At 43.5% G+C, this 27,465-nt stretch overlaps 1 protein-coding gene across 2 annotated transcripts in view; it reads left to right on the forward strand.

Moving 5' to 3' along the window:
* The first annotated feature begins 1,125 nt into the window (after window positions 1–1,125).
* LOC126337069 (mucin-17-like) overlaps window positions 1,126–27,465 on the forward strand; it is a 471,154-nt gene continuing 444,814 nt past the window's right edge. Inside the window, exon 1 of one of the 2 annotated variants that reach the window (XM_050001404.1) lies at window positions 1,126–1,388. The gene's annotated coding sequence lies outside the window, so the exon portion shown is untranslated. The remainder of the gene's footprint in view (window positions 1,389–27,465) is intronic. The other variant, XM_050001401.1, reaches the window with a different exon arrangement.

Genomic DNA, 27,465 nt, shown 5'->3' on the forward strand with positions numbered 1-27,465 from the left:
ACGTTGAACAAGGTTCCTTCCAGTATTCCAGTGAAACAGGAAGCGATAACACCGGAACATGTAGAAAGAAGCCTAATCCGGTAATTTACTTACTTCTTCGATAAGTTTAAATATGGTCGACAAGTTTTAAGTTTCGACCATTCAAATTAATCTAAATTCCGAAGACATCGAGCGGGCGTTTAAATTATATTTCGCGATACATATATAAAGAGAATACTGCTATGCACATACTTCATGCCCTGTTGCTTGAAACATAATAAAACGTTGTTACAAGATTTTTGCTTCGTTGGTCGGTATGATCTACCGTAATAAATTTGTATTTACAAGATTTTTATTAATGTAGATTAATTCTTACAGAGAAGAAAACAGCAACCAGCCACTACGAATACTGCTATTTATTTAGGTAAATAGCGCCGTTACCGGTTTCGAACTGGAAAGTTCATCTTCAGACGGCTGTTGACATGATTTTCAAGATACACTTTACATTATCGTCCGTTTTCGATTTTTATTATTCCACTGTGGCGAAGTATTTTTGGTGTGTTGTTGCCGTCGAAAATTACGCGCGATTTTGTTGCGAAGTTGCAGGATTGTATTTTTCGCATATTCCTAAATATATCGAGCACCATATTGTGCAAAGCACCACACACACACACACACACACACACACACACACACACACACACACCAAAAAGAATTTGCCACATGATTACAAATCTCTGTGATAACTTCACAGGTGGTCATCACGACTCAGACTTATATTTTTTTGATCTCATTGGGAGCGGTGAATACATCCGTAAAACCGCCAGCGAGTCGCAAATCCCTTTCTCAGGCAGAAAGGCAAATACCGTATTTTATAGTTTTAGCCTTCTGTAAAGTACTTTCCTTTCCCTGATAGTCTGACCGCACTTCACTCTAAACTTCAAAGATCACGAGCTAGCAGCCAACAATGGCAATTTAGCCTATTGCACATCAAAGCATTGTTGTGCTGCAGACGATGGTACCGGCCGCCCGCCCGCACGCATCGTATTTTCACCTGCGAGCAGGGTGGGAGGAGTGTTGGTATCTGTCCGCATACTCTCTTTGGTGGCGGCGCATCGCCGTGCAGCTGGCCGGCCGCCCCGCGCCGCCAGTCTGCTTCCAACTCCTGCACGTCGCGGACGGACCAGCGGCAAACGGCAGCTCGTCTCTCGTTTTATTGTCTCCGTCGCTTACTAGTAATAACTTACCCGAGGCGACTGCCAGTACCCGGTGTAGGCTTTCACGCTCTGAAGTGTCAGTGACGTTTGCGTCAAAAATATACCACATTCTCTGTTAACTGCCGCGGGCCGAAATTTCGTGTCTCTTGCGTGACATTACCGCTCAGAGAGGATAATTTGCAGCTGATTAAGGTAAGAATTGTTTTATACGGTGAACATGATACAGACTAGTAATAATTAGCTAGCGATAACGTCTCTTTGGTATGACTTTGTCGAGTTGATTATCTTAAACGCGACTCTTTTGAGTGTGAAACCAAGGACTGGAATGAACATTTTCGAATCTTGTAAACAATATGAGACACACGTACGGGTCTCTTACGAAACTCCTCTAAATTTTTTTTTTGCGTCTGAAGCTACTCTAAAGTAAGTATTATGTGCATGTGACGTGTTGCTTCGGACAGTTTGTCATTCGACGTTGACATCTTCGGACGAAATTCCACCATGATAAAAAGAAATCGGCTAATGTCGAGAGCAGTCGAAATCTTTCTCGCAATGCCCATTTCATTCGCTAATGCTTTAATCAGCCGGCAGATTCGGTCCCAGTCCAACATAATCAGTTGACACGTTCCACATCATAACGGCTACTGTACCGTGTGATTGATCAATGGAACACGCAACCAACTAACTAACGAACTGTTCCATTTTCGACTGTATCAGCAAAATGGTTCAAATGGCTCTGAGCCCTATGGCACTATCTGAGGTCACCAGTCCCCTAGACGTAGAACTACTTAAACCTAACTAACCTAGGGACATCACACACATCCATGCCCGAGGCAGGATTCGAACCTGCAACCGTAGCGACTGTATCAGCAGCTTGGCCTCAATGCGACGTTAATATAAAGAACACGGCTTCTGTTTCCCTTATCAGGCAAGAAAAATAGGAAGTAGACAACTAGGTTTGCACCAGAACGCGTCAGTAATCTAATCGGTGCTGGTTTGAAAACTATATTAATTTATCAAGCATACCCCTACTGCAGATACTGTTCTTCAATCTTCCATCGCCGTGTGAGACGACAGTCGCAGCTATTTTTCAAGGCTCTCGTTGAAAACTGGCCCAGGATGACAGTGCAGTTGATGTTTTTCGCACACAGAAAGTGAGGGGAGGATATCCTATAGGGGATCTAACCTCCAGCTTGCTGATTTCAGAGCAACGCAGCCACGCGGAATAGAAGTATCGCGTTCAACGCGTGCATGTTTCCCTCAGTATGTAGCTGGAGACGCCTACAACAATCCGTGTAGCGGCCATTATCGTTGAGTTGCCAGACACTGCGATGTGACGAATGTTCTCCGCAGAGGCACAGCTGCCGGACACCGGCATCACTTTCGCCGTCGGCGGGGCGACGTGTTGGCTGTGGCTACCTACCTGTTGCTGCGGCAGGATGCGGGGCCAGCCATTGTCTGGTGCACCGTGCGCGCCAAGTCGCGTCCCCGTGCCCACCCACAGCCTCGCGTCCGCGTGCTGTTAGTCGCGCTGTTTCGTACTTCTTTTCTAATGTTATGTGAGCTATCGGTTGTTATACTCTGAAGCAATAATCTGCAGCATTCAACCGTTTTCTGTTCTGCTTACGACTTTACCATGCGTTTCGAGAGAGACAGTGCTCTCATCATCACGTTGCCAAGCTTAGCTCATGAGGTTTGTAATTGAAGCAGCAACCAGCCACAAGTATGGTTTAACAAGATTTATTTGGGTCAAACCATAACCGGTTTCGGGCTTTTTTAGAACTCCATCTTCAGATTTTTGGTTGCACATTTCATTTTGTTTTCTTGCTGGGGCCTTGTTTTGTGTCTGTTATTTGTTTGCTGTACTGGTATGAACAGAAAGTTTTGGTTCACTATGTGGTAAAGTTTACTATAGAGTTATTTTTCGTGATCTCTTTCGCAGCATTTATGAAAAAATGTTTTGAAAGTTATTAAAACAAATGTGGTGAAAACATGGGTGCTCTATGCTTCTATGTGACGAAATCGCCCTGCGTTTTTGTTGTGTTCGCTCCACGTAATCATACAGTACCTAAGTTTTCACCACATATCACGTCTTAATAACTTTTTAAACCTCATCATAAATACTTTGATAGAGGTCATAAGAAATAAATCTATCGTAAAGTTAACCATATATTGAACCAAAATTATCTGTCTATCCTAGCGGATCAGCAAGAAAATCAAACGAGATATATAACAACCATCAGAAGATGAATGTGTAAAAAATCCGAAACAGTCATGGTTTCACAAAAATAAACCATCCTTGTGCTTGGTTGCTGTTTCAGTTATAAACTTACAGTATTACAGCACCGTCTCAGCATGTCAATTTCCGACAAAATAGCGTTAGCTCATGAGGTTAAAACACTAAAAAGTCTACCAACACAACTGCGGCTTATGTACCGTATCCTATTGTATTATATGAACGCCCCAAATGCGTTGGTTGACTTTTTGATGTTTTAGCCTCACGAGCTAAGCTTCACAATCTGATGGTGAGAGCATAGTGTCTTGGACGCGTTGTTGAGATTGCTGGTTACCACACAGCGGAAATATTGAGTCGCAGATAGGCACTACAAAAAGACTACTAACCACGTAAGCTTTCGACCAGAAGGTCATCTTCTTAAATAGACAACAGTCACATTCACGCAAACGCAGCTCACACACGTTTTTGGGCGAATGTGTGTGTGTATTGTCTATTTCAGAAATAGGCCTTTTGGCTGAAAGTTTACATGTTTAACAGTCTTTTTGTTTTGCCTGTCTGCGACTCAACATCTCCGCTAAGTGTAAAATATCAGTCTATCATTTTCATAATATTCCCATTATTCCATCATGGGTTTTCCGTTGTTTAATAGTTTGTGTACGGTTTTAGAACGCCAAATAGCAAAATGCTACTTTGAACTTGTTTCTCACTTCAAATTGTGAGCCATTCTAGCTCCAAAAGGGCGTCGTCCAATTCTGGCAACGAATCAAGCTATGTCTGATCATTTGTGACAAAGTTGTGTGCTGGAGACTCAAATCCTGGCCTCAGCCCTAGCGCTCTTCCGACTGAACAGACCCGAGTACGCCTTACAGACCATTGCACTGGCTGCTCTACGATCCGATCTGCCACTGAGGATTACGTTAATGGTTTTCATGTGTTATTCCAAGTTCACAGTGTATCAAAGCTCGCGTTCGAGATTCTGTGTGAATCAAACTCTACAGCCCTTGACCGACTTCGTTTGCAACTCGGACGCTGAGAAGCAGCTACTGATTATCGTTTAAAAAGGCAGTGTGGTGAAGATCGTATTTGAAGTTTCATAATGTGAAGGATCAGCTACACAACCTCGTACCACACAATCAAGGACTGTAAAGCAAATATGAACCATTACTAGTTGCTGTGTGAATGTCTAGTTTCGATAGTGCTGAAACCAATACGTAGATCAGTTTCTCTCTTTCTTTCCCTCTCTCTCAGTCATGCGAAATAAACTAAGATGGAAATGTTAGTTTGCTGGAACAGACTACTTCAGTGACACCCAACGGAGCACAAGTTCAAATGGCTCTAAGCACCATGGGACTTAACATCTGAGGTCATCAGTCCCCTAGAACTACTTAAACCTAAGTACCCTAAGGACATCACACACATCCATGCCCGAGGCAGGATTCGAACCTGCGGCCGTAGCAGTCGCACGTATCAGACTGAAGCGCCTAGAACCGCTCGGTCACAGCGGCCGGCGGAGCAGAAGTGTTGTGTTCCTCTTGTAGAGAAAGGAGATCACCAAGCAGCTACATTGTTTATGAAATTTATTATGAAGCCTGTTTAACAGTTCTATAGCTCCGTACTGTTCTACCCATACTCGGTCTTGTCAAAGCTCTGTACAAGGCGTTGAAGTGTTCTTTACAATATACATGAATATCTCTTACATAAAGTAATACAACGGTAAAAGAAAAGAACTTGTTGTAGCCGATGTACTAACTAGTGTGACATCTTATAACAGATCATTTACTTGTGCTTTGTGGAATCGACGCTACCTCTGGAGCTACATGGTTAGCAGGTCAGTGACTGGAGAAAGCGAATGGCAGCGTGTAAGGGAGAATCTTGGCGCCGATGAGTGCCAGCCGACGTTTCTGACGCTGTTGTCAGCGGGAGAGGACTTCCGTATGCCTGTCTTACGGGCACCATATTTCAGCACTCAGGCGTGAATAGGAAATAACTATTAGCGTACTGGAAGACACGAATGTTGAAGAGGTTTCGCTGCCTCTCAGTTCTGCAGGCGGGGCAGCGCTGCAACCTGTTCTCCCGAGAGGCTGCGCGCAGCACCGAGAGAAAGTTGCGCCCCCTGGTTATTTCCAGCAATACGAGCACGTCACAAACATTTCCTTGTTTGACGAAGCTGTTCATTTACCGTATTTTCGTGGGCTAGTCATCATGGACGTGTTTATATTTCCTAGAATTACAGCAGTAATGAAAAAAATATTCTGTTGCAGATTTTTTGCGTACGGACTGAAGCTGCGAGTGAAAATTTGTACCAAGGCCGAAATTCGAACCCTGGTCTACTGCTTATCAAACAGTTGCGTTAGCCACTAAACCTGCCTCGCGGGGTAGCCGTGCGGTCTGGGGCGTCTTGCACGATTCGCACGGCTCCCCCTTTCGGAGGCTCGAGTCCTCCCTCGCGCATGGGTGTGTGTGTTGTCCTTAGAGTAAGTTAGTTTAAGATGGATTAAGTAGTGCGTAAGCCTAGGGACCGATGACCTCAGCAGTTTGGTCCCATAGGAACTTACCACAAATTTCCAAAGCAACTAAGCCCCCTTGGCATATCTGTTCACCCAACTGCACTGATTACCCTGGCACGCCTCCCTCCTCGAGCCACATTCTCACTGCCGCTCAGTCTACTTTTAAGCCCTCTTACACACAAACAGAATTGCCGAGGCTCTTCATGTTCTGGAATAGCAACTCAGCATCGAACGTAAATGGAGGATCCTGCTTGAAACTCAGGAGCAAGTACTTACACAAATGAAATGACGCAGTTTCAGAGACTTCACTGGTGACATACAGATATAATTTTATATATATGTATGAGAATTTGGTTGGAGCAGGGAGGTGTGCCAGGGTAATCCGTGCCGCTGTGTGAAACGCTGTGCCAAGGTGGTTAAGTGTCTTAACGCACCTGCCTAATAAATAGGAGATCTGGGTTCGATTCCCAGCCTTGGAACAAATCTTCACTCTCCACTTCAGTCTCTATACATAAAATTGTATCTGTATAACACTAGTAAAGCCTCTGGAACTGTGTCATATCGTTTCTATTGTAAGTATATCGGGTCACACAAATAGTATCATGGTCAGTTTCAACGGATTAATAAATCGTCAGATACTCTGTTTTAAGTCGGAAGAAAAAGGGCGTTAGTAAAGCATTAGAAAAATAAACTAGATTCTGTACACTATATAACGTACTCAAGTGCTTATAATAGTACGTAGAATTTAGCTGGAATTCTAATTTAGTTTCTTAATACCTTTCGTAATACCTTACTATCTCCCATTTCTTCCTTTTTAAAAAGACAATCTGACGGTGTCTTACTACACAGTCGAAGCTGGTCATGACACCATTTCTTCAGACTGGAAAATGCAATAAAAAGAGGTTGTTTTTTTTACATTAGGCGGCATGTCTAGTCTGTGAGAACCCTAACCAGTGAGGTTGGAGCCGAATGTTTTTCGCTTGTAATCCACAGAAGCGCAGCAGTCCATTGTTACTTATTGTAAACTGCTCCGTGGTCTTGGTGGGAATAATAATTGTCGGTAAGGTATGAAAGATAGAACTGCCTAGTATCAAAAATTGATGCTTCATGTTGATTAGCATAGTTCCTCACGAGAAACGCAATTGACACGTGGTGTAACACTGCCGAAAGAGAACAGCACTTCAGAAATTAAGTAACACGCAAACAACATGCTGTCATTACCCAACACATTTCGAATTTCGTTATTGCTGTCATCGATGCACCGCTACTTACAAATATGATGCATGCTGAAATAATAATTTGTACCATTATAAAGTCATTACTGCAGAGCGTCAGAAATATTTTACCTCTAAGGTGTACAGCTGGCGGCGTATGCATTATTAGGGATGCTGAATGAGTTTAGTAAACGCTTGTAGTCCAGGTGGCATTGGTTTAGCGAAGTATTAGAAACAACAGGCCAGTAGCAACAAAATGAAGATATTTATAGTTCATCGTATTTTCGACATAAAGTCTTTCGTTAGTATAGGCCCCTATACGCTTATAGCTTTTTGACTACCCGACGCAGAAAATAGGGAGGTAAAAAAGCTGATGACTATAAATTATAGGCCTACATTTCTTTTAAGTTGATGTAGCACGTTCCAATATCTGCAGCCACACAATTGTAGAGAAACTGCAGTATAAATATGTCCCTCAGTATTCTGCATCATCTTGAGAAACTCTGAATGGTGAATTCATTTTCACCCAGATACTACGTTACTGCACAACAGACGCACCTATAGCAGTGGGCTACATTCACGTGCACGCATTGCAAACTTTTCTTGATTTGTAAATAAATGGTACGCATTGTGACATATACATTAGTTTGCTGGTTTATTAACCTGTCGCACGAAAAACTACCAACTCAGTAACAGGAAGCTCGACGGACGCCTGAATAATGCGAAGTACTAACTGATAATAATTAGGACGAGTTACGACTGTAACTATGGGGGAGGGGGGGGGGGCGGCGTAGCTTGTGGGAGAAAGTCAATTTGTCTTCTTGACTGACAGCCATTTATGTACCACACTAAGAAAAATCGCAATCCAGTGAACTGTAATGAGTTGACGCAACCACTGGGCAGTCCCACCGCGCACAGTTCAATTCTCTTCCTTGAACAATGTCTGGATCGTGGCCAACAATGACACTTCCGCCTTTCGCAGAGAATTATGCATTTTCTTGGCAGTGAAACAGCAACGGTAGTGTATTGCCAAGATTGTAATCAGTCACGGTAGCACTCTTCCTCGGGGCCTTTCGTTACTTCACACTGTCAGAATAACTCAAGTACAACTGAATCTTTTTTGTAATTACATATTTTGTGAAATAATGCCGCGAAATTTTATGTGATACTTCAGATAATCCAAGGCGGAACAATTGAACTTGTTTTTCTCAACGAATCTTCGCGGTCCAGGATTTGTCCAAACTGTAGATGAGTGCTGAAGATGATTAACGAACTGTTGATTTTTCCCAATCCTAGCCAAAGTGAACCACATACACTCTCTCTCTCTCTCTCTCTCTCTCTCTCTCTCTCTCTCTCTCTCTCTCTTTCTCTCTCTCTCTTTGCCTTTTATTTGTTTTTTTTTTTTCAATCCAGATTCCAGTTCATTGAGGTTAGGGTAAGTGAGCTTTTCATAAAACTCATCTCAGTTAATCAGCTGACTGGCGTTGCCAAGTTATCCTGTTGCCACCCTCAGGCGATCCGACCGGGAAAATGTAAAATCACAAAGGTGTTGCCTCGTTAGGAGTGGCACGCCTAGTATTTGCTTTACATCGAAAGAAAAGTCATTAAAAACTTTGGTAGGAATTGTTGCGGCTTGGTCTGTGTTCACTTGCTACTAGGACAATACGTCGCAAGTAAAAATGTTCAAGCCTGACCTCCCTCGGCACGTGCCATCGAATGGATGAATAGTGTTTTTCTGCACATTTTGGGCACAGTGTATCGGTAGTATGTCGCTGTGGTCTACGCAACATTCCCACACTCATAGGCCATGGTCGTTCGCGCAGTACATCTACATCTACGTGATTACTCTGCTATTCACAATAAAGTGCCTGGCAGAGGGTTCAATAATTCACCGTCAAGCTGTCTCTCTACCGTTGGACTCTCGAACGGCACGCGGGAAAAACGAGCACTTAAAAATTTTTCTGTGCGACCGAGGGATGACTCGAACCTCTGCCGGGACCAGGCGCACTGTGAAGAGAGTAGGCGTTGTCTGTATGCAAGTGGTGGAACTAGGGAGCAGCTTATTCCGGAGTGCATTCGCCAGCCTTATAAAAAGACGGATCTGTTGGCAGTGTGTCCGTGTAAAATGAAATTAGTAATATCGTAGCTTTTACTATTCCGTACCGTACCTCAAGCGGTAATAGCGGAACACTTACGGGATCACTTTGTTGCCGTCCGTCTGTCTGTCCGACTGTTCCGAATCCTATTTCTCAAGAACCGGTAGACGTATGAAGTAGAAAATTTTGTCACATATTAAGCTCTAAGGTTCTCAGCGATGTAAATAAGTGAAGCTTCTAAGTTAGTGCAATCAAAACACACTGCCATTACGTAATATATTTTGTATTTGTTACTCGCAAACTTAACTTAAATTTTAAAAGGCTAACGATATAATTTGGCTTATGTCGATGCTAAAGCACCTATTAATTCTCATTCAGATATAGATGTTATTCGAATCCATGTCCATAAAAGCTACTGCCAAAGTTATTAAGAGGCCAGTACTATTTTAAGACAGATTTAGCTGTCACTTACCTGCGGTTAATCTTAAACACAAATCAAAGCGTTTTATCCTACACTACTGGCCATTAAAATTGCCACACCAAGAAGAGGACGTTCTACAAACGCGAAATTTAACCGACAGGAAGAAGATGCTGTGATATGCAAATGATTATCTTTTCAGACCATTCACAAGAGGCTGGAGCCGGTGGCGACACCTACAACGTGCTGACATGAGGAAAGTTTCCAACCGACTTCTCATGCACAAAAGGTCGGATTGTAGCCTATCGCGATTGTGGTTTATCGTATCGCGACATTACTGCACGCGTTAGACGAGATCCAATGACTGTTAGCAGAATATTGAATCGGTGGGTTCAGGAGGGTAATACGAAACGCCTTGCTGGTTCCCAACGGCCTCGTATCACTACCAGTCCTGATGACAGGCATCTTACCCGCATGGCTGTAACGGATCATGCAGCCACGTCTCGATCTCTGAGTCAACAGATGGGAACGTTTGCTAGACAACAACCATCTGCACGAACAGTTCGACGACGTTTGCGGCAGCAAGGACTATCACCTCCGTGACCATGGCTGCGGTTACCCTAGACGCTGCATCACAGAAAGGAGCGCCTGCGGTGGTGTACTCAACGACGTACCTGGGTTCACGAATGGCAAATCGTCATTTTTTCGGATGAATCCAGGTTCTGTTTACAGCATCATGATGGTCGCATCCGTGTTTGGCGACAGCGTAGTGAACGCATATTGGAAGCGTGTATTCGTCATCGCCATACTGGCCTATCACTCGGCGTGATGGTATGGGGTGCTATTGGTTACACGTCTCTGTCACCTCTTGTTCGCATTGACGGCACTTTGAACAGTGGACGTTACATTTCAGATGTGTTACGACCTGTGGCTCTATCCTTCATTCGATCCGTGCAAAAACCCTACATTTCAGCAGGATAATGCACGACCGCACGTTGCAGGTCCGTTACGGGCCTTTCTGCATAGAGAAAACGTTCAACTGCTGCTCTGGCCAGCACATTCTCCAGATGTCTCACCAAATGAAAACGTCTGGTCAATGGTGGCCGAGTAACTGGCTCGTCACAATACGCCAGTCACTACTCTTGATGAACTGTGGGATCGTTTTGAAGCTGCATGGGCAGCTGTACCTGTACATGCCATCCAAGGTCTGTTTGACTCAATGCCCAGGCGCATCAAGGTCGTTATTACGGCCAGAGGTGGTTGTTCTGGGTACTAATTTCTTAGGATCTGTGCACCCAAATTGCGTGAAAATGTAATCACATGTCAGTTCTAGTATAATATATTTGTCCAATGAATACCCATTTATCATCTGCATTTCTTCTTGGTATAGCAATTTTAATGGCCAGTAGTGTAGCTTATCCTACTACGTTTTTACATAAGCTGACGATGCCTTATAAGGGCGAAACAGGTACTCATTAATAAGTACAATCTCGCAACAAGGGCTGTTTTATTCAAAGATATTCATAACTGGTTGCTGCATCAGACAGCCAAAATGGAGTGGTACCAGTGTAGCAGTTTCGAGTACAAATTGATATGTAGCTGGATGATGGATCGTACGCTCGGCTGTCGTCGCCCTTGTGGAGCCGGTGCAGCTCTTGCACCTGCGGGCAGGGCCTGACGCGGGATGGGTCGTAGAGCGCAGAGCGGTCTCCGGGCCGTGGCAGCTGCTCTTGAGCTGGTAGGCGGGTCCGCGTCTGGGGGGAGCCTGTGTCAGCTTCCGGTGGAGGCGCGCCGCCTTGCCCAGCGTCGGGGTGCTCGGTCGGTGGCCGCCCTCTTCCGGCCGCCGTCGTTCCCACCTCCGGCACCGTCTCAGCCCTTAACGGCTGCGCTGCTTCAGATGGTAATCGCAGACTCGTGGATGCAGCTGGGAAAGCCAGAGCGCGGCGCACGTTTCTCCCCGCCAGTGGCAGGTACCGCTATCCGCCATCTCAGATTGCCAGTTCTGCTCCTCAGCCGATTAATGTGTAACCAGCATTACCCGAGATCCCAGGTTACAAGCACGGCCGCTATCGAGAGTTAAGAAAAGTTCATGTAGACGTTCCTCTCGTCCGTCCTCGATGCTCCCGTGGCGTCGCGTAAAATCACACTCGCGGTCGTGGTTAGAAGCCACGCCCTCTTGTCTGTGTGCGGCGCGAACTGCTCCACAGATTTGAGATAAAACCGTTATGGCCAGATGTGGACCAATTTCTTACACATGTAATGTTGTTGTTGTTGTGGTCTTCAGTCCTGAGACTGGTTTGATGCAGCTCTCCATGCTACTCTATCCTGTGCAAGCTTCTTCATCTCCCAGTACCTACTGCAGCCTACATCCTTGTGAATCTGCTTAGTGTAGTCATCTCTTGGTCTCCCTCTACGATTTTTACCCTCCACGCTGCCCTCCAATGCTAAATTTGTGATCCCTTGATGCCTCAAAACATGTCCTACCAACCGATCCTGTCTTCTGGTCAAGTTGTGCCACCTCTTCTCCCAAATCCTATTCAATACTTCCTCATTAGTTATGTGGTCTACCCATCTAACCTTCAGCATTCTTCTGTAGCACCACATTTCGAAAGCTTCTGTTCTCTTCTTGTCCAAACTATTTATCGTCCATGTTTCACTTCCATACATGGCTACACTCCATACAAATACTTTCAGAAATGACTTCCTGACACTTAAATCTATACTCGATGTTAACAAATTTCTCTTCTTCAGAAACGCTTTCCTTGCCATTGCCAGTCTACATTTTATATCCTCTCTACTTCGACTATCAAGTTATTTTGAGCCCCAAATAGCAAAACTCCTCCACCACTTTAAGTGTCTCATTTCCTAATCTAATTCCCTCAGCATCACCCGACTTAATTCGACTACATTCCATTATCCTCGTTTTGCTTTTGTTGATGTTCATCTCATATACTCCTCTCAAGACACTGTCCATTCCATTCAACTGCTATTCCAAGTCCTTTGCTGTCTCTGACAGATTTACGATGTCATCGGCGAACATCAAAGTTTTTATTTCTTCTCCATGGATTTTAATACCTACTCCGAACTTTTCTTTTGTTTCCTTCACTGCTTGCTCAATATACAGATTGAATAACATCGGGGAGAGGCTACAACCCTGTCTTACTCCCTTCCCAACCACTGCTTCCCTTTCATGTCCCTCGACTCTTATAACTGCCATTTGGTTTCTGTGCAAATTGTAAATAGCCTTTCGCTCCCTGTATTTTACCCCTGCCACCTTCAGAATTTGAAAAAGAGTATTCCAGTCAACATTGTCAAAAGCTTTTTCCAAGTCTTCAAATGCTAGAAACGTAGGTTTGCCTTTTCTTAAAAGGCTGTTATCACTGTCAACAGAATTCTTCAGGGTACGTGACCGCATTGTCAACACAGAAAATTCTCCGATGTTTCGGCCACTTTTGTAAGTGGCCTTCTTCAGGGTCAGCAAAACACCATTCGAAAGGTCACTTGCTACACTGGCCGAGACGTCGGAGAATTTTACATATTGACAATGCCGTCACGTAACTTAAATAATTTTATTGACCATGTTTTGGATGATCATTCAGAATCTATGCCTTATTTTGGATGTCTGAAGAAAAAGAGAGTGCCAGCAGTTTACATCTTAATTCCACGGCTCCTCACTCTAGAAAAGCCGGTGGAATCACCGGAAATCTAGTATGGGAACGCTGCATCAGTGGATAGTAAGGCCGCCCACTACAGCACGGAGACAGCTTCCAGACACACACACACGGGCCAGAAACTTTCCACGCTTGCAGCGGATAGCAGGCAGCAACTGGAGCGGAGGCCTTGGTCTGCCTCTGCAGCCACGGGCCGCCCACCGTCTCCTCAAGGCTGCGTAAATGTCGCGCATACGACAGGCAGCACACACGACACCTTCCACTCGCCTAGCCGCTGCTACTGCCTACGTTCTCTTCCAAACAGACACCTCAAATTGTGTGTTCAATTAAAATAACCTACCTTTCCCGCGGTGTATCGTGGTATTTTCAAGACATCCATTTTCCTCATCAACCGAGGCGCTGAGAACCATAAGGGTCCAAAGCACACAGACAACGTTCTGAAAAAAAGAAGTAGATGTTTCCAAAATCAAATCTGTGGGCAGACCAGGTTCTACTTGTTTTCTAACTTAGTCTCAACAACCTACATTTCCTATTAAAAAAGTATCACACTGTATGTTAGGTAATTTTTATTTATCTTTGGGATTATTATAATTAATGTTCGTTCACAAAAATTTTCCAATGGAAGCTAGTGTCAACAATGTCTTTTAGGCTGTTTTATGGTTTGTAATTAATGTGGTACTACACTACAGGCCATTAAAATTGCTACACCACGAAGAGGACGTTCTACAGACGCGAAATTTAACCGACAGGAAGAAGATGCTGTGATATGCAAATGATTAGCTTTTCAGAGCATTCACACGAGGCTGGCGCCGGTGGCGACACCTACAACGTGCTGACATGAGGAAAGTTTCCAACCGACTTCTCATGCACAAACAGCAGTTGACCGGCGTTGCCTGGTGAAACGTTGTTGTGATGCACCGTGTAAGGAGGAGAAATGCGTACCACCACGTTTCTGACTTAGAAAAAGGTCGGATTGTAGCCTATCGCGATTGCGGTTTATTGTATCGCGGCATTGCTGCTCGCGTTGGTCGAGATCCAATGACTGTTAGCAGAATATGGAATCGGTGGGTTCAGAAGGGTAATACGGAACGCCCTGCTGGATCCCAACGGCCTCGTATCACTAGCAGTCGAGATGACAGGCATCTTATCCGCATGGCTGTAACGGATCGTGCAGCCACGTCTCGATCCCTGAGCCAACAGATGGGGACGTTTCCAAGACAGTTCACGACGTTTGCAGCAGCATGGACTATCAGCTCGGAGACCATTGGACTATCAGTTTGGAGACCATGGCTGCAGTTACCCTTGACGCTGCATCACAGACTGGAGAGCCTGCGATTGTGTACTCAACGACGAACCTGGGTGCACGAATGGCAAAACGTCATTTTTTCGGATGAATCCAGGTTCTGTTTACAGCAGCATGATGGTCGCATCCGTGTTTGGCGACATCGCGGTGAACACAGATTGGAAGCTTGTATTCGTCATCGCCACCCTGACGTATCACGCGGCTTGATGGTATGGGGTGCCATTGGTTACACGTCTCGGCCACCTCTTGTTCGCATTTACGGAACTTTGAACAGTGGACGTTACATTTCAGATGTGTTACGACCCGTGGCTCTACCCTCAATTCGATGCCTGCGAAACCCTACATTTCAGCAGGATAATGCTTTCCCCAAATTTTCTACGCTAATCTGTAGCTCGTTGTCTGTGCCAATAGGTTGTCTTCATAACCAGCGGCTCATGTGAGCAGAGATCAATATCAGGGTAGCCAATTATGGGCTGAACTGTCAGTGATCAAACACTTCCCATGGAAAGCGCTGCAGGAGCATCTTCATTGCCCATGCAGAGTGCGGCCGAGAATTGTCGTGTAGAACGAAACGCATGACAGTTATGCTGTGTGGTTTGCCTTGCTTCAGGCGAAATCTTTCACCAGGCACTCATACTTGTGCGGGAGACACTACTTTCTAGCCATCTTTACGCTCTCACTGTGAGTTCAGAACTGAAAAGAGCAACGTGGTGCGATCGACGGGCATACTAGACGCAGTGCCCAACGCGTTTGTGCAAGGCTTCACCAGATTTTCCCTGTATTTTGCATTTCGTGCCGGATCGGACTCTACTTTCCGAATAACCCTCGCATCTGCACATGCAGAGGAGCGCTTTAAACTGAAACGGCAAACGCTATCGAAAACAGACGTAATATTTGACAGCGTTTTCAAAAGATTTGGGAGACAGTCCTTGTAATTCTTTCAAGGCCACAATGAATTTTCCAAGACTCACGTCTTCTTTAACGCCAGTGAGCTTAAGTAACTGGACTGTTGCCTGAATTTGTCCCACAATATGATTTTCTTTTTAAATGCGTCCCCATTAAATCAGAAAGAAGTAGTTTCTTACCTTACAGTCTCCTATTGTGTGGCCTGTTCAAGCTGGTGAAGTCTCTGTATTGGTGTGGGGCGTGTGCAGTTGGAGTGACGTGGGACCCCTGATACGTCTAGAAACGACTCTGACAGGTGACAAGTACGTAAGCATCCTGTCTGATCACCTGCATTCGTTCATCTATATTGTGCATTCCGACGGACTTGGGCAATTCCAGCAGGACAATGCGGCGCCCCACACGTCCAGTACTGCTACAAAGTGGTTCCAGGAACACTCTTCTGAGTTTAAACACTTTCGGTGGCCACCAAACTCTCCAGACATGAACATTATTGGAGCATATCTATGTGCCTTGCCCGTATCGCGCTAATAACATTTTATGACAAGTGGGTCCTTGTTATTTAGCAACTGAAGCAGTGTTAAGGACGTACTGAGTTAGTCCAGCAACTCGCCTGTTCGCCGTTTTGTGGCAGTGAGCGTCCTTCTGGGAGCTGTAGGCGTCTGTGGCGGTGAGCGCCCTTCTGGAAGCTGTAGGCGCCGGGTCAGTCTGACCACAGGCGTGCCGCAGGTCGCATTACGGCGCCACCTTATCGCCGCCAGACCCCGCAGCCAGTAATGGCTTCTCATATGTGCGGGACGCCGCCCCTCGTTTACTATTAGTTGTGTTTACTTAAGGGCCTTAGCCATTATCGTCACGTTAAAACAATTGCTTCCCATCCTGTGAACACTGACTACATCTTGCTATCTGGTAAGCTGCGTACGGCCGTAGCCAGTGACTGTTCAGGTACTATTCGGAGAGAGATTTTATGGAATCCGTATCAGCAATCGAGGCCCATTATTACACTAGAGTGGCCGTCACGAAATCAGACACCTCAAGGTCTCACCCGCTCCCTGCAGTCCACCGGCACTAAGCGCTGTGATTCGCTCAGCTCATAGCTTTGTTGCCACTGTTGACACTGCAAAGGTCATCCCCAGGTGCGATTTGTATGTTCAGATAAGATATTTGTGTTCCTTGGAACGGTGCATTGATACGTGTTTGATAACAGTATGAGGAGCAAGAGACTTCGTGTAGTGCTACAACGGTCGGTGTGCGTAAAGGACGAAAATAAATTCGAAAATAATCTAAAATTATCGTTTCAAATATACTGAAGATGTTTGCTAATCTGCCCAACAGTGAAGAAGCCAGGAATCATATAAATTTTGCGCAAATCCGTAAACCGACAGTAAAAGCGTGCTTTACTTCTAAGTCGAGTGTAGGCCGTATTAACAAATGAGTAAAATCGGCAGAATCTCCAAATATGAACACGTGTTTCGAATCTCCTTGGAGGGCAAATAAACGAGAAAGGAAACCTACATAATTTGACGATTCCCACAATGAAATTTTGTGTAGAGGTGTACTTGGTTATTACGCCGGGAGAGAATCAAAGTGAAAATATTAATTATTCTGGCTCAGAGACCTCCGTTCTTTTGCCTTCTCGCACACTTAGTTTTTTATTCCGAAAATATAACGCTGAACAAAATATTTTAATCGAATACAGAGATACTGATAGCGGCATGAACAACGTTTGCGTGAAATGCACTTACTGCATGCTGAAGGCAATACTTTTGTAGCGTAGGGTAGAGTGATGAAAGGTCAGTGAGAGCTGCAAATAAAAAAGATTTGGGAGTCCGGAAACATTCTCGGTCGTGTTAAGGCGAGCCCTCGGAACTAAAATCCTGACGACGGCATACAAGTACGTGCGCACTGTCGCACACTGAGTCTCTCGGAGATAAAACGGCGTTCATGCGAGACACGATACAATAATGATGCCTCAAGTGTTACAACAATTAATTGTATGGTTTTCTTAACAACTTTATCACTGGAAGTTTTTTCAAGGTCCAGCAGTACGCAAATTCATTTTTCATTAAAGGGGAGGAACAGTGTCACACATATTTTGGTATTTTATTTGTATCTCTAATTACTTTTATGTTTCCGCAATAAAATATGTATTACATGCATCTACAGACTGTGAGAATGTTGGATCGGAAGGCGGCCAGTTTGAAGCCAGATGGGTAACAAAATTTTCGTATCCAGTCAGTGGCTGCTGTGGGATGGAGAGGTGGTGGTGCATCGTTCTTAATGACCAGCGCGTGCGACAATGCCATCGTTAAGCCCCAAACCTCTCCGCAATGTCTTACTAAATTATAACATGTACACTAATGACATATCCGTCTGTCGTATGGGGACATTATTTTCATTGGCTGCTGTGGCTTGTAGTGCAGTAGACACATTCTGTTTTTCTTTCACTTCCATACTCAGTCAAAATGGACACACTGCGCCAACATTTATCTTAGCTATCCAAATGAGACTAATACACCCTGGTAAAATCACGCTGTCGGAAAAACAAAGAACGATGGCTCTTTCATTATCTTCCGGGTATGCCCATAAAATAGGTCGTATTGTTCGGACTTCAAATAACAACTAGGTTTTTTTTTGATGATACATACGAGTCTACACAGATAACAGAAGAAACACTGTGTTTCATAACACTTGAATGAAACCTCTTCCCATATGTCGAGCGAGGTGGAGAAACCATTTTAGATTGAACTCGGATTCATATCCCCATCCCCCACCTGGTTTCCCTAAATCACAACAGGTGACTGTCTGCACGATTCCATTTCGAAAGTCACAGTCCCTCCTCGTGTAACTGAATAAATGCACCCTCCCTAGTGCTCTCATTGTAGAAGGGACGTTACATCCTCATCTGTTTCCTTTTTCTCTTCACGCATGAACGATATCACATACGATGTTCGAGTGATTCGTTCACAGGTTCAGGTCAGAATGCTCCATGGTATATCCGTCTCAGCAAAGCCAGGAGGAAGGAAAAATGGAGCTTAATGTCCCGTCGACGACGAAGTCGTTACAGACGGATTACAGCTTTCGTTGCAGAAAGATCGGCCCTGTCACTTTCAAAGAAACCATTCCGACATTTGCCTCACGGGATGTAGGGAAACCTTAATATGTAAGACCCGATAGGTATTGGAACCGCTGTCTTCCGAAATAGGAGTCCTATTTTGAGTTCACTTGACACTTAGCGACATCCTAACGCCCACTTCGAAATTCGAACAGGCTGGAGAGGAACATGAACCATACATTTGTGTTCTATTCCAACCTGCCTCAGTTTAAACCGTTTTAGCATTCATGGCACACAGACATCGGTTCTTTAAAAACTTCTTTGCTCAGCACAAAGTTATACAAAGTGATATGAACTGGGAGCCTGCATACACGTTCAGTCTGGCCGCCATGTGTAAAGAAAGTGAAAGCGAGACGATAAGAACCACAACTGTGCATGCCATGAATTCGATAGGCGTGGACATCACACAGACACGGTTAGATGAGAAGCATAACTGATTCTCAACTAACCGCAGTAACTGATTACGAAAAAATCTCTATCAGGACTTCTGTAAGAGAATAAGAAACTGACGTTGCATCTCTGGTCGTAAAATGAAACCGGATTTCTAATCATGGTTCAGCGCAGTTCTGGGCGTCAAGCCGTCGGGCCATATACAGTATTACCAAGCAAAACCTGTTTTCCCAGCTTCTCCTTCAATAGAGACTTTGTCGATGTTCTTTATCACATAGTTTCTCGTTCTACATTGTTCGTCTGCTTAGTTTCAGTTTGGTCCTGTCACAGTTCGTGAGACTTTTCACATAATTTTCACAGTTTTCGCCAACGTATGAGACGGTTTATCAGTGAGACATTTGGTTACCTTTGGTTGAGCGTCATGTACCTGTTTTCTATTCGTCGACTTAGCCATAGCCCGAAGATTGGTGGGTCCAATTTCGGCTTCTCTCGTCGTTTAGGATCTCCTTGTTTCGTTCCCCCAATCAGTTCCTCAGCCGCAGTAAACTGCCTGAGTGGCTTAGAAATGGTTGACCATGATTTTTCTACTGGTAGTTAAGCAATGTTTTTGTCGCTTAGTCATTTTGTCTGCGATATAAGCGTAAGTGTATTGCAATTGTATTTCTACGCTTGTCCCTAGCTTGCATTGATGAACTAGAAGATGCGGGCCGATTTGTGCTTATTAATCCCCACATATCTTCATCGATATTCTACTTCCACATTAGAGCTCATGGGTTTAACCTCCGAACTTGCCATCCATAATAAGACATTACGAAAGGTGTCTCAATAATATACGCTAGCGCCTATAGAATGTTTCCCACTGGTCAATTGTGCTTTCATCCTGTATCCATCCACCAATACGATCATATTTAAAACACAATCTTGAAAGGATATTGAACCATAACAAAAGTGCATGTTGACTGGTACGGATGGGAAAGATCGACCGGTTAAAACCGATACCATTATCTTAGTTGTGTAACCATTATTTCTCGGTATTTGTTAGGTCTGGGTTATAGCAGGTATTTTTTTATTTTTAACTAATAATTGAGTAAAAAACCGAAATTCCAATCAGCCATAGCAGCAGTGGTAAAATTTTTCATTTTTCTTTAAGCCTTTTTTTTTTAAAAAAAGAAGTAATTTCTATTCATAATATTTGCGTTGGTTTGAAATACTGCGTTATAATAGAAAATGAGAAAAGGGATCAGTGCTATTTTAATAACATTGTCTACAGAAACGAGCAACAGTACATAGCAACAACACATAGCATAAGAATTAGTACAGCACTGCTGAGGCAATTGTGTCCCAGTAGCCGTGTGTCATGGCTTAAGGTAGGTGTGTACGTGTCTGGTCTATAAGCTTGTTTCTCGCCGTCGTGCCCGAACGTCCATTGTATTGCAGAACGGCACCAACCCTATTCTGGTAATATTTTTATGAAGCAGTGAAGTACAATGCTTTATTTGCTTCGGCAGATTAAAGATTTCTTTCATCCCTATGAAATAATAAAACAGGAAAGAGAAACAATAAATTCATAGTATACAATAAAAATAGCAAGTAGCTGACCTGCTGCTTGTGTCTACATAATATCCCTTTATCTGATTGTAGCCCTTGAAAACAGACAAATTAACACGAAAAAATAGAATTATCCATCCTCAGGTTTCACCCTTATCCCCAAACAGTGATATGATCGCAAATTACAACATTATTTTTAGCAGTGTTTCAAAAAATTACTATCAGTAGGAGTATACTAGAGATTTTTTCTAGTATTCATCCATTTATCACTTTTCGAGAAAAGCAACGACAGTGGGCGGACTAAGTTTTCTCTTACCAGCCTATTTAATTTAACATTGTGAATGTGGGTATTTTGAAACTGAGCGACTCAACATTTTTCAATCTTTGTTCTATTTTTCAGTTTCTTACAAGAAACAACAGCAATAAAAAACCAAACATCGATTATTTTGAGCTGTTTTGACAGTTACGTTAAACTGGCGTTTAAACGAAGCAACCATAAACCCATTGATTTAGCGATAACCGCCTTCCCTAATCTATGGTCAGACGATCCGTCACTTACGGTAGAGGGATATGGACTTTTAATGTGATGACCACTCAAGAACTGAGAGCTACTTTTCACATAATGGAGAGATGCACCTGGGAAATTACCGAAAGATCGGCAAAACAAACGGATGGATTAGAGTGGAGTCGAAGATGTAATTAATGTAACGGAAATGAATTGGCGGTGATGGGTCATGTAGCCATACGAACGTTTAGTAGGCGGATCAAGGGTGTCTTTGAGGGATAGATAACAAAACATCGAAGCGACGATTTTATGGAACTTCGTTAGATGACGTTAGAAAAGATGGAGGAGCATCAGGAATGCCTGTTACTGGTGGCCGTAACGTATGAAAAAAATGTACATTCGGCATTGGCGGTCAAATGGCTGTAATGGATTGTTGTGCGAACCCGTTAACGAAAAAATTTGTGACAGTAAATTCAGAAACGACGTCATACGAGGAAAATTGTATTTCAGAGCTCCCTATTGCATTACCGTAAACCTGTATGTGGAATAAACAGCTGGAGACTCAAAGTTAATTCTCAATGACGAGAGTGGAAACAGTAGGACCATCAGACAGTGAACTTAGTTCGCACTCATACTGCTTCATTACTTCCACTATCGAGTTCTGAGCTACCGCTTATAGGTTACTTGTGACACAGGAACCTGAACCGTTTCCGCATGAGGACTTCTGTGAGTAAATTTCTTGGCATCTTACTTTCTGTTTGGCATATCAACCGTTTGGATGTCTGGTACGAGTGTAAAGTATCATTGTCGCCCCTTTTCGGGCACTGTTGAGCTCGACAGGTACTTGGTCGGACTGTACGGCCGCGGCTTTCAGCAGAGAGAGCCGTTTCTGGCATCCTTCGCCTGACGCTTTAACCTGCTTAAGCGCGTCCAATGGTGGCGCAGGCGTCACATCGCCTTCCGTGTTCTGCGGCATCTCCTCTCACAGCGGCCTGAAGGGACTGCGACTGTAGATTTCTCCTTGGAAGAGACATTCTCCCCCAGTTCCTACATCAGTTTTTGTGTCGCTCGGTTGATCTGTGTTTAGCATTAGCGTCATTGGTCGTCTTCCTTTATTCGCACTGTTCTGATTGTATATTTGCTAGTAGTACGACACTTCAACTTATTTCTTCTTGTTTTTCTGCTTCTGTGGAAACCCCGTCCCACGTTGGAAAGCAGCGATATTTCCGAATTACTGAAACGTTTATTGTTTACTCCAAGAGATACGATGTATCGTCTGTTAGACCAGCGATTACCACAGTAAAGCTGCCGCTATACAGTCACGCGCCTGCACTAAAGAGATACCGATTGCCTACAAAACGTTGAAAGAGCAATAACACTCGCAGCCTTTCGTGCCGCCCCCCTCGACGCACACTCCAGTTTTCGCGACTACAGGGCACATTTAGAGACCTGGGCATTTCGGTTGTGCCAGGCCGTGCATTGGTTGGAGGATGGTTGGCTTGCTTCTCACCAAAGGCCATTCAATGTGGTTCAGTCTCCTCTATCACAGACCAGTTACCAAAGCAATTTCCGATACGTCACAAGAAACACTAAGAATAGTGGCCGCAAAACTCCGGCAAAAGGTTTACTGTCCAGTCAGTCTCTCCCGCGTATATCCGCTGCTCGTATTACGGGAAAATCCAGCATGGTTATTTGTAATAGAAGTGATCGAACTGTGCAATGATTTTCTTGATTCTGGAGATAGAAAGGGAGGAATTTATGAATTAAAAATGTAAGTAGTCTGGATCCATTAATTTAACACTTCCAGAAAATGATTCATTCCTTCCTTCGGCCATGAGAATTATCCTTTGTCCACAAACAAGAAAATAAAAAGATAGAACATCCTCCCGGACAGAACACAGCACATTGAAATACAGGCGCTATGAGCAAAGGTTGAAATTCAGACGTGAAGAGCTGTGTCCGAGAATATTTGAGACACTGAAAAACTCCACTTGTTTATCCTCGAGAAAGTCGCATGGGACGGGGAGTCATTCACAGATACTGAAGTAATTACGTATGCTCCTTAAGGATGGGCCATAGCATCACTATCGTTAATATTTATGAGTTAACGGCAGCGTGGATTTGGCTGATTGCAGTTTCAGACTTTTCGCTAATGACATACTAATAAGGAAACGATATATGAAAAACAAATTAAATAGCAACACTTGGCAGCAAATGTAGTTGGGGTATAAGAGGAAACAATAACACATACGTACTGGGAGGTAAACTAAACTACAGGTTGCAGTTCGTTGATAGGATCCTCAAAATGTGCAGTTTTTCTGCGGTAGATATGTGTTATAAAAAGGTTCTAGTACATACACGACAATATTGTACAAGAATGTAGGACCCATACAAGACAGCACGAAAAAACACATCAATCGTACACAAAGAGGAACAGAACGATGGGTGATAAGCTTACTTGTTTCACGGAAAAATGCAACAAAAATATTGCTACGTCCGGTCTCTCATAGAACTGCGAAAACGTGCTTATTATCTCGCGATAATTAGAAAACTTCAAGAACCAATTTTCAGGGCGAACTCAAGTAATGGTCTTCAGATATTCAAACACCACTTTCACAGAGAAGATATCGAACGTAAAGTAATACAAACAGAGACATATCAGCAACACTGTTCTGACGTTCTACCTGTGACGAAATGGTCTTGCGAGTACAAGTCGCACGACTAATTCCGAAACCTGTTTGGCGGCGACAGGCAAATCTCTTGGCTAACGTTGCTGGATCACAGCTGCAGAAGCTAAGCAATTGACACCACGTGTGATTACGTTGCACAGAACGTGCGCCTACGTCAGAATGTGGGGCTTGACGCTTACTTACTCGGGGTATGTTCTGTGACTCTGGCAGAACATTTCGGACGTTGCGGGACATTGTATACAGATGGACTTCGGAAAAAATTCGTTGCAGTTACTTTCAGCGTATTGCAGCAGTGCAAAATTACAGAAAAGGTATGAGAAAAGGTTTTGTCACGGCTTCGCAACTGTCAAGAAAGTGCGCATCGTAATAGAATGTGTACTGTTTATACTGGAATTTATTCGAAACGAAGATATAGGGTGACTTGCTCGTATGTTCCCATTCTGTTTGACATAATAGTGGTTGTAATGAAATTTCACTTCATGTCGGTATAAGGTAGATACGTAATTATATAAAATAAATACGTAATTACATAAAGTAAGTGTGTAATTAACTGCAACACGAAACTGTTTTAATAGTTATAGAGCTGTTGTAAGTTATACTGTGTTCCACCTTAACCAGAGAACATACTTAACTATCGTGTCATGATGAGACCATATGCTTAACAAAAATGTGAAGAAGATGCTGTTTGTCTATAAACAACGTGTTATTACTTGCCTTCTTTACACGATCAGACCCAGAAGACCGTGTGCAGCTACAAGGCTCCTATTTCGCTTGATTCTATTTTCTCCTTTCTGCCGCAAATAACCCTCTGTGACGATCTGCAGTAAGTCCCTAAGGATTCCATGAATGTGTTTGCTGGAGGTAAAGACTACATTAAGTGATAGAAAAGATTCTAGTTCCAACCCGACTATAACTCGACATATTTGGATTGCATCACATTGCCATCGTCTTAGGCTGTTTTACATTTCGGACGTCTACTGCTAACGTCATTTATTATCTGTTGGAATCTAGCGATGATCTTTTTTGGACCACTAAGCGCTGACCATATGTCCCAATTTTTGAATGCTTGTAGCAACATATGCCCTTTTCTCACGGTCATATATATAAACTGGTAATGCAAATTCATAGAAATCTTTCCTTATGAGGCACTTCCAAAGTTTAACATTAAAAACTCTATTTAGTTTACCAAAACCATTTCACATCATTTTCACTCTTTTGTTTAGTTCTTTTCATGTCTCTTCAGTCGTTTTTAACTGCCTTTATTTTAAAAAATTATCGACTGCTTCTGTGTCTTCATTGTTAATTTGTAATGTTCTTTCGGTGTAATAGTGTAAAACTGTATTATTGTAACTAATTCCCAGCTTACTTTCAAAACTTGTATCACAACCCTTAAACGATTTCCACTGAGATCCACGATAATTCCTTACGAAAATGTATGACATATTAGTTTGTCACACATTGACTGTTCAACTACTTCGTAACTGATGACATTACTGTGTCCGCCCCGAATACTAAAAAAAAATTTTTAAAAAATTATCCTCTCAGCAAATGGGTGTTGTGTTGCCTTCATCATCATTTCATCCCCATCCGGCGCGCAGGTCGCCCAATGTGGCGTCGAATGTAATAAGACCTGCACCAAGGTGGCCGGACCTGCCCCACAAGGGGCCTCCCGGCCAATGACGCCAAACGCTGATTTCCATTTCCATCTTACTATAACGAGAGCGCACACTTTCATGGACAGCAGAAGTGAGAGATAACATGGGAACAACTACCATCAGAGATATATGGCATCTGGAGGTCCCTAACATGAAATGCATGAACTCGAAGCAAGATATCATACAAGTTACCAAACGCAAAGGAACGAGGACGTTGCTGTGTTTTTCAGTACTCGTAACTGCACCAACTGCGAAAATATTAAGCAGTGTGGTTTCTTTTAGTGGAGCAATGTTCCATTTTTATCGGCCTTTGAAGAGGAGCATGGTGATATAAGACCTGCTAATGTATGCAGCGAAACTTCTAGCAATACATTACATGTAACGTCCTCTACCTAGGATCCAAGCCATCAATTCGTGATCTGATATCCCAATTTTCGTTGACAGTAGAGATGAAAGAGCGATGTGCCGCTGCCTTTGCCGCTCAGGTACGTTAATTAATCCCTTTTATTTAAATGGCTTTATACAATAACCCACAAAAAGAAATACACAGTTAAGGCTACACATGACAAAATTAAACTGAAGTTAATAAATAAAAAGCACCAGTTTGCTTTTGTTCTACAATATTACTTTTATTGTTAACCGGTTTTCGGCTTACAAGGCCATCTTCAGTAATATTGTAGAACAAAAGCAAACTGGTGCTTTTTCATTTATTATAATTTTGTTCTACCAAGAACCGACGGAAGATTCTGTTAATATGATAAACTGAAGTTATTTCGGTTATAAGCCTTAATACCCGCTGGATGGTTTAAACTTAGTAGCTGTACATTCTCGTGACCTAAATGTAGCCGGCCGGAGTGGCCAAGCGATTCTAGGCGCTACAGTCTGGAACCGCGTGATCCCTACGGTCGCAGGTTCGAATCCTGCCTCGGACATGGACGTATGTGATGTCCTTAGGTTAGTTAGGTTTAAGTAGTTCTAAGTTCTAGGGGACTGATGACCTCAGAATTTAAGTCCCATAGTGCTCAGAGCCATTTGAACCCTAAATGTAAACAAATTTAATATTACGTTATTAAAAGTTAAATTGTAAAGTAGTCAAACTAATGGTCAGATTAATAAGAAGAAAAAATTTTAATTGAACACGGTTTCTTGTGGAACGGTTAATGAATTCACAAACATTGGATCAGATTTTATTTTGAATGTCGAACAAATTTAGAACTAACTGAAGTGGGAAGTAATCAACAATTTACGATCTATGGTGCAGTGATTTTTTTGTCTATTCTTCATAGTTAAGACACTCCACTAAAATTTGGAGATTCTCTATTCAGCTGAACATTAACCCCAAACAGAATACCGAGCGAGATAGCGCAGTGGTAGCACACTGGACTCGCATTCGGGAGGACGACGTTTCTATCCGGCGTCCAGCCATCCTGATTTAGGTTTTCCGTGATTTCCCTAAATCACTCGAGGCAAATGCTGGGATGGTTCCTTTGAAAGGGCACGGCCGACTTCCTTCCCCATCCTTCCCTAATCCGCTGAGACCGATGATCTCGCTGTTTGGTTTCTTCCCACAAACAACCAACCAACCAACCAAACAGAATATTTGAACGTCCTTTAGTTTTGCTAGAAGTCGTGCTCTGCTGTCGTCTTACTAATGATTACAGTCTCCTTGCGCTCCAGGCCGTTCCTTCGAAGCTGATAAGCTGGTCGCAGAAAGTTGTGCAGAACGCCTTTGCGTTAACTGCCGACAGACGATAGTAGTCATAGCGCAGCAACGAAGATACTAGGGGTGAGACGTGTTAAACGTTAGGCAAGCTTGTCAGTGGGCTCGTTGCCAGTTATACCGTTGTAGCTCGGTATCCAATGGAAACGAAACCAACGAAACCATTATGGATGTCATCCACTCTGATGTGGCGTTCGATAGTTTGTCGTTTAATAAACAAAATATAATATCAGGCCAGCAAATAGAACATAGTGTGCCATTCTTAACAGATAGAAATCTACAGGCCTAAAAGTAACAT

Source organism: Schistocerca gregaria, chromosome 2, assembly GCF_023897955.1.
Source record: "Schistocerca gregaria isolate iqSchGreg1 chromosome 2, iqSchGreg1.2, whole genome shotgun sequence".
Classification (NCBI taxonomy): domain Eukaryota; kingdom Metazoa; phylum Arthropoda; class Insecta; order Orthoptera; family Acrididae; genus Schistocerca; species Schistocerca gregaria.